This window comes from Lygodium microphyllum, chromosome 11 (assembly GCF_053477565.2).
Source record: "Lygodium microphyllum isolate KBCC chromosome 11, Lygodium_microphyllum_v1.1.10, whole genome shotgun sequence".
NCBI lineage: Eukaryota > Viridiplantae > Streptophyta > Polypodiopsida > Schizaeales > Lygodiaceae > Lygodium > Lygodium microphyllum.
The window spans coordinates 15,523,397-15,530,711 of record NC_141145.1 but is presented as its reverse complement, the minus strand read 5'-3'; positions in this window follow the sequence as shown (position 1 = coordinate 15,530,711).

The following is a 7,315-nucleotide window of genomic DNA, read 5'->3' as shown; positions in this document are numbered from 1 at the left end:
ATGCTTAAACTCTATGTGTTGAAGAGGAGGTTGTCTTCTAAGACCTAAAAGGAAATATCATAAAGACGCATAGGAAAGTTGGGAGAACTAGAGTCTAATCGAGGCAAATTGAGCTTGCAAAGGGCTAAGGAAATGACAATTCCTCTATATGATCTAGGTAAACAAGGTTGAAAAGACCAAAGAAGGCATGTTATCTTCTTGGATAAATGATTTTGAAGATGTCTTTTCACAAGAGTAAACTCAACTAACCTCAAACCGAGATGTTTACCATGAAATAGAATTGACTCCTAGAGCCAAATCGATATCCAAAAACGACCGTACTTAAGCTTGAATGTTTATTGCAGAGCAAAGGAAGTAGAAAAAGAGGCATCAAAAGGAAAAGCACCTCCAAGAGAGTGGGCTCGAAAAAAATCTAAAAGCATGGGAACAACCACCAGGAGTCCAAGGAGCAACCATGGAAGCTGCAAAAAAAGCCAAAAGCAAGAAGGCGTACCTTTAAACATAAAGACACAGCCAAAATCTTTGTAAAAGATTGTCAAGCTCCCTCATGTGCAATTTGTAACCATGAACGGGCAGTAAACTAAGCTAGAAAGTTAGGGCAAAGGGAAAAAGGGCCTAGGCCACGACCGACCATGTAAAAAGGGGGTGACTGCCCAAGGGAAAGAGGGCATGTATATAAGCCAAAAAGTTAATGGAAACTCTTATTCTTGGTGTGTGGCAAAAAGCTTCTTATTCTTCTTCTCTTCTTCTTGCCTCCTTGTGTGTGCTTGAGTGAGGGAGTGAGGGAGTGTGAGAGAGTGAGGGAGTGAGTGTGTGAGAGTGAGGGATCGAGGAGAAGAAGTTCCCCGTCTCCTCTCTTCATCTTCTACTCTTCTCTTCTCTTCTCTTGTCTCGTGCGACTATGGAGGATGGAGCTTGACGGAGAGGGATTGAGGTTTCTTGAGCTTGCTTGATCTTGCCTCAAGAATCATGGAGCTATCGATGTGCAAGAAAGAGGAGGGTACTCGATCGAGCATCAAGGTAAGTTCACTACACCCCATAGGTAGGGAGAGCGTGCCGGCCATGTGAGAGATAGCCGTGGCTGCTCTTCTTGAAACGCTTGACCAATAAGCAATCTGTAGGTCTTGGGGGTTGAGCAAGAGATCTCCCTTCATTTTGGTTACATTGTCGGGATCAACAAATTCGAGCCTTGAGCGTCGCATGCTTCAAATCGAGCATGGAAGTAGGGTTTCATCCTGGAACCAGTGCATGAGGTAAATACGACATTTAGGCATTCTAATCTTTGAAACAAATAAGTATTTTGGGTTTTCGATGTGTAGGTGAGTAGGTTGATTCAGCCCAAGCATTGTCTTGTGATTTTTGTTTACATTTAGATAGGATAGGAGCAAAATAGTGTGAGCACACAGTAGGGTTTTTGATGTTGTATAACATGCTGAAATAGGGAAAAGAAGGGAAAAAATGAAATCTTGGGTTGAATGCTAATAAGAGGAGCAAGATTAAGGTGAATGCAGACCTGGGCAGGGCAGTAAGAGGCTAGGAGTAGCAAAGAGAGACCTCATTTTGCATTTGAGAGATTAAAGAGAGCTTCAAAGAGAGAGAGAGAGAGAGAGAGAGAGAGAGAGAGAGAGAGAGAGAGAGAGAGAGAGAGAGACCTGCTGATCACAAAGGAGATCATGCGCTTTGTTTCTAGTGTTTTCGATTGATCCAGGTACGTAAGAATGTTCTTTATATGTAATTGATGTGATCTAGAAGGTATGATAAGGGGCTATGATGAGCACTAGGAGAAATTGGCCAAAAACCATCACGTCACGACGTCAAGCTCATGGTTGGACCACTATGTCCTGGTCCAATTCCCAGACTGGAAGAGTCGGACCATCCAACTATCGGAGTCAGACTGTCTGACTGGTCCAGTCAGACCACCCATCAGGACCACGTGGTTTGATCGGACCCAAACTCTGCCTCCAATCAGACACCCACCTCAATTGGATCCAAAAAACTCACTAGCCTGGTTCGATCGGACCATTTGATCAGATGCTCTAGTCATACCGTCCGACTCCCAAAGTCGAACCACCCAAAATTGGACCAACAAACCAAAAGAAGAAAACACAGACCCAGGACCAGTTCTACAAAAAGCTAGTCAGGATAGAAACCAAAACACCCTTGGAAACCCACCTTGGCTCGCCAAAGCCAGAAACTAGAGGAAACTATAACTATATATCCTAGAGGTACACTCTAGGAGCTTGGTAGCCGACTAGACTTGTAGCCCAAAGTTGGCCTCTAGAATGTAACCCAACCTTGATAGAGCATAGAGGGAGCATCATAAACCTCAAAAAATCCTTAGGAGCGACCAAAGACCGTGCTTAGAGCCATATTAGGTCCTAAACAAGAAAGAGAGATAGCTAGAATTGCATAATCATTTTGCAGGTGCACCTCGCAATGATTTCTTCCACATAAGTGCACTAGAAAAGGACAAAAATCCTGATTTTGCACCGTGCACAATAGAGCACCCAGCACTGAGTGTACATAAGTTGAGGACTGTTTTCAATAACAAGGAATACAATCAAACTTAATAACTCGAAAGAACCCACCAATAGCAGGAGACCCCAAAACATAGTCGGGTGCCGTGGAGCCCCATTCATACGACCTTCGGAGATGGTGGCAGAACTGAAAGAACAGCAAGATTGAGGGAAAAGCGCTACTAGAGCTGCTCGGACTGATCGATGACCTCGTGGAGTGGGAAGCAGGAACGATGTTAGGAGCAAATGCAAACCAAGGGAATGATCAACTGGACTTGGGTGAATTCCCAGTCACAATCCAAGACATGGTCAACAAGTATGACCTACTAACCAGGACGGTAATCCACAGTAGGCTAGTAGAGGAGGTAGTGGCAAGCCTAGAGGAAGAGAGGAAAGAGGTTAGGAAAGTGCTGCAGGAGGGCATAGCTGCCTACAACCACAAGCAGAGAGCTAGGAAGCTATAGCAGGACATAGATGTGCATGAAGCTCGACACATGCTAGCACTAGCCGGCAAAAGCAAAGCAGGACTAAACACGAAGAGAAAGAGTGCGTGCTAGAGGAAGACCTTACACTGAGCACCAAGCGGGTCATTGACAACACAGCTACCGAACAGAGTGCAATAGCGCTAGCGACCTCGCTACTCTCAGGCCTAGGAATTACTCAAGGGGCAAAGAGCCAATCAAAAATCCTTGCAATGGCTAAGCAGCTTGACAAGTACCAGCCTAATAGCGACCCATATAACTTCGTAGAGCAGTTTGAGTAAGTTTGCGAGGCCAACAGTCTCACGGACCTTGCACAACACTCCTAAGATTTTGGGCTTTGCTTAGGTGATAAAGATAGGACATGATACACCAGTTTAGACGCAGCTGGTGGAGCAAACTTTACTCGCCTAAAGGACCTTCTTGTTCCCCACTGCACATGCTTATGGCACATCAAGGGTAGGACATTCTCCCAAACATGTCTCGCTAGGTGACGCATTGCACTTACAACTATGCAGGAACTGGGTCCTCAAGTGTGGGGTAGTGCCCAAGCTTTTCTTGTGGTTCAATCCAACTCTCAATCCCACTAGCACGATCACAATGCACCACATGGTACACCCCCAGGAAGTGCACCTTCTTTTCTTTTCAGGTACAAAAAAGGCTCCAAACCCCAGCTTCGGAGGCCCCATCATCCATGCAATGCACTCCCAGTCTCCACCACCTTAATCGAGTGATCAATTTCTTCACAATCCCAATTCCTCTATGGCCCCATCATCATTGACTCACACATCTGCCCTTTCTCATCGAATCTTCATCAGCTCAAAACTGCAATGTCTTGGAACTAGCACCCGCCTAGGAGAGGGGCCATCTTATGTGACAACGTTCCCATGTAGGTTAACCAAGGCAGAGGCAAATGCGAGGCAACCCTAGTCAAAAAGTGAATGAAGAAGCTCATTTGGAATAGTGCAAGAGAAGGCAACCACCCACGGAGGGCCAAAAGACGAATCTGTCTAACACCATCTTAAATTTCAAAGATGGATCCATCCACCCGCCATCCTCCAAGAAAGGATCTGTCTAACACCATTTTCAATTTCAAAGATGGATCTGCCCACCAGTCTATTTCCACGCATGGATCTGTCCAACACGATATTCCATTTCAAAGGACAAATCCCTTTAAGGCTAGCATCAAAGAGGGACCCACCCCAACATATAAACTCAAAAAGCCATGCGGCTACCCCATCACCACTGTCCAACTCACCACCCAGCAGTGCCATGGGACTAGCACTCGGCTAGGAGGGGGTAATATTTACTGCAGAGTAGAGGAAGCAGAAAAGGAGGCATCAAAAGGAAAAGGCACCTCACAAGAGAGTGGGCCTGAAAAAAATCTAAAAGCATGGGAACAATCACCAGGAGTCCAAGGAGCAACCATGGAAGCTACAAAAAAAGCCAAAAGCAAGAAGGTGCACATTTAAATATAAAGGCGCAGCCAAAATCTTTGTAAAAGATTGTCAGGCTCCCTCCTGAGCAATTTGTAACCATGAACGGGCAGTAGAACTAAGCTAGCTAGGAAGTTAGGGCAAAGGGGAAAAGGGCCTAGGCCACGGTCGGCCATGTAAAAAGGGTGTGACTATCCAAGGGAAAGAGGGCATGTATATAAGCCAAAAAGTTAATGGAAACTCTTATTCTTGGTGTGTGGCAAAAAGCTTATTCTTCTTGCCTCCTTGTGTGTGCTTGAGTGAGGGAGTGAGGGAGTGTGTGAGAGTGAGGGATCGAGGAGAAGAAACTCCCCATCTCCTCTCTTCATCTTCTACTCTTCTCTTCTCTTATCTTGTCTCACGTGGCTATGGAGGATGGAGCTTGACAGAGAGGGATTGAAGTTGCTTGAGCTTGCCTCAAGGATCATGGAGCTATCGATGTGCAAGAAAGAGGAGGGTACTCGATTGAGCATCAAGGTAAGCTCACTACACCCCATAGGTAGGGAGAGTGTGTCGGCTATGTGAGAGGTAGCCATGGCCACTCTTCTTGAAACGCTTGACCAATCAACTGTTCGTAGGTCTCAAGGGTTGAGCAAGAGAGCTCCCTTCATTGAAGAATTGAGGCAAGCAATTGAGAAAGAATTTATCCATCTAAGTAATTAACCTTGGAGCATGCATATTATTTTTTTCAAGAAGAAAGATGGATCCCTTAGATTCTATATTGACTTCAGAGGCTAAAAACTGAGTGAGGATCAATAACAAGTATCCTATACCCAAAATTGATAAGCTCTAAAACCAACACAAAGCTAAGATCTTTTCAAAGATAAACTTGAGATCAAGATCAACTCTAAATCGAGAAACAGGATATCCCAATGATCACCATTGTTACTACATATGGAAACTATGAATTATTGGTCATCCCATTCAAATTCATGCCCAACATTCAATCGACTAATGTAAGATAAAATATATAGATGAATTTGTGCTGGTATTCTTTGATGATATACGAGTATATTCCAACCCACTAGAGGATCATGAAGTTCACATAAGGATTGTACCTAGCAAACACTCCATGAAAACCAACTTCATGCCAAGAAGAGCAAGTGCATATTCTTCTTGGAAAAAACTGAATACCTAGGATATATTATCTCTATCGATGGAATCTTGGTAGACCTTGCAAAATTAAAGGACATCCTAGATTGGCTAATATCTAAGATAGTCAAGGATATCCAAGGATTTTTTTGAATCTTCATTAAGGATTATTCCTTGATAGCAACACCTCTAACCGATCTCTTGAAGAAGAACACCCTAATCATATGGGTAATCAAATACTAAGGGAGCTTCAATCAACTCAAGGAAGATGTACCTATTGTCCCAATGTTGAAACTTCCTAACTTCACCCCAACCATTTGAGGTGATTATAGACATAAGTGGACTTGAGATTGTTGATTGGAATAAGAAGGAAGACTATAGCTTACACCTCAAGAAAACTAAAACCTTATGAGTCTATTATACCACACATGATCTTGAGTTACTCACAATGATTCATGGCTTGAAGCTATGGAGAGATTATCTATTAGGAAGACGATTCATTCTATTAACAAACCACAATATTCTTAAGTGGATCTTCATCCAAGTAAGTTGACCTAAACATGAGGCAAAGAAGGTGGATAGAAATACTACAAGAGTTTGATTTTAAGATTAAATATCTCCTAGAAAAAGATAATGTGATTATTAATGTCTTAAGTTGGAATGTGTTCCTTAACATGTACTAGCAAAGAGTATAGTTAGTGAGAGAGACTCTAAATTCATATCAAAATTTTAGACATGTTTATTTCAAGCCATGGGAACTCAACTTTGCTCTACTACTACTTATCATCCACAAAATGATGTATAGACTGAAAGGAGAAATCAAACTATTGAACACATCCTAAGATCCTACTGTGGGGTAGAGAATCAAGACAATGGATTGAACATCTACTTCTTATGGAATTTGCTTATAATGCTGCCTACCAATAAACAATGAAGACTTCATTTCAAGCTTTGTATGGGAAAGAATATCATATGCCCTTGAATTTTTTGAAACCCAATCTCAAGATGGAGGCATCCAAAGCCATGTTTAAAGAAATTGACCAATAGATTCAAGTTATCCAACATGATATCAAAGTTTCCCTAAACTGATAGAAATCTTATGCTGACCTTGAAAGGACCACAAAAACCTTCAAGTAAGGCAACATTGTTTTCCTAACGATGATATCTAAAAAGAGCTCACTATCCTTGGTGGATACAATAGCTTAGTCTAGGGTATTGTGGACCTTATGAAGTAATCAAGGTGATAGGAAAGCAAGCCTACAAGCTTAAATTGCCACCCCATCTCAAAGCACATTATGTATTCATGTAAACATACTCAAGCCTTATGTGCGTAGTCTTGAATATGTGGTTCACAATGAGCAAATAAATATGCCTACCCCATAAATTCTAGAAATGCAACCAAAAAGGGTCCTCAAAAAAAGGAAAATGTCTCTAGAAAGTCAAATCCTAAGAGAATCCCTTGTATAATGGAAAGATTATTCTAAAGAAGATACTAGTTCAATTGATGAGACAACTTTTTTAAAAGAATACCCCCAATTTCTCTCAAGATGAGGACATCTTGATTTCTCTAAAGGGAGAGGATGCAATATCCCCATTATGCAACTCGAAGGAATAAAACAATGTGAGATTCGAAACACATAAATTAATGTGTCATGAATGTTCAGCAAGTAATTTCATCAATAAAATGTAAGGTTTGGAGACATTTATACATTGTTAGACATGGAATAATGAATCAAATTTAACTTGAACAGTT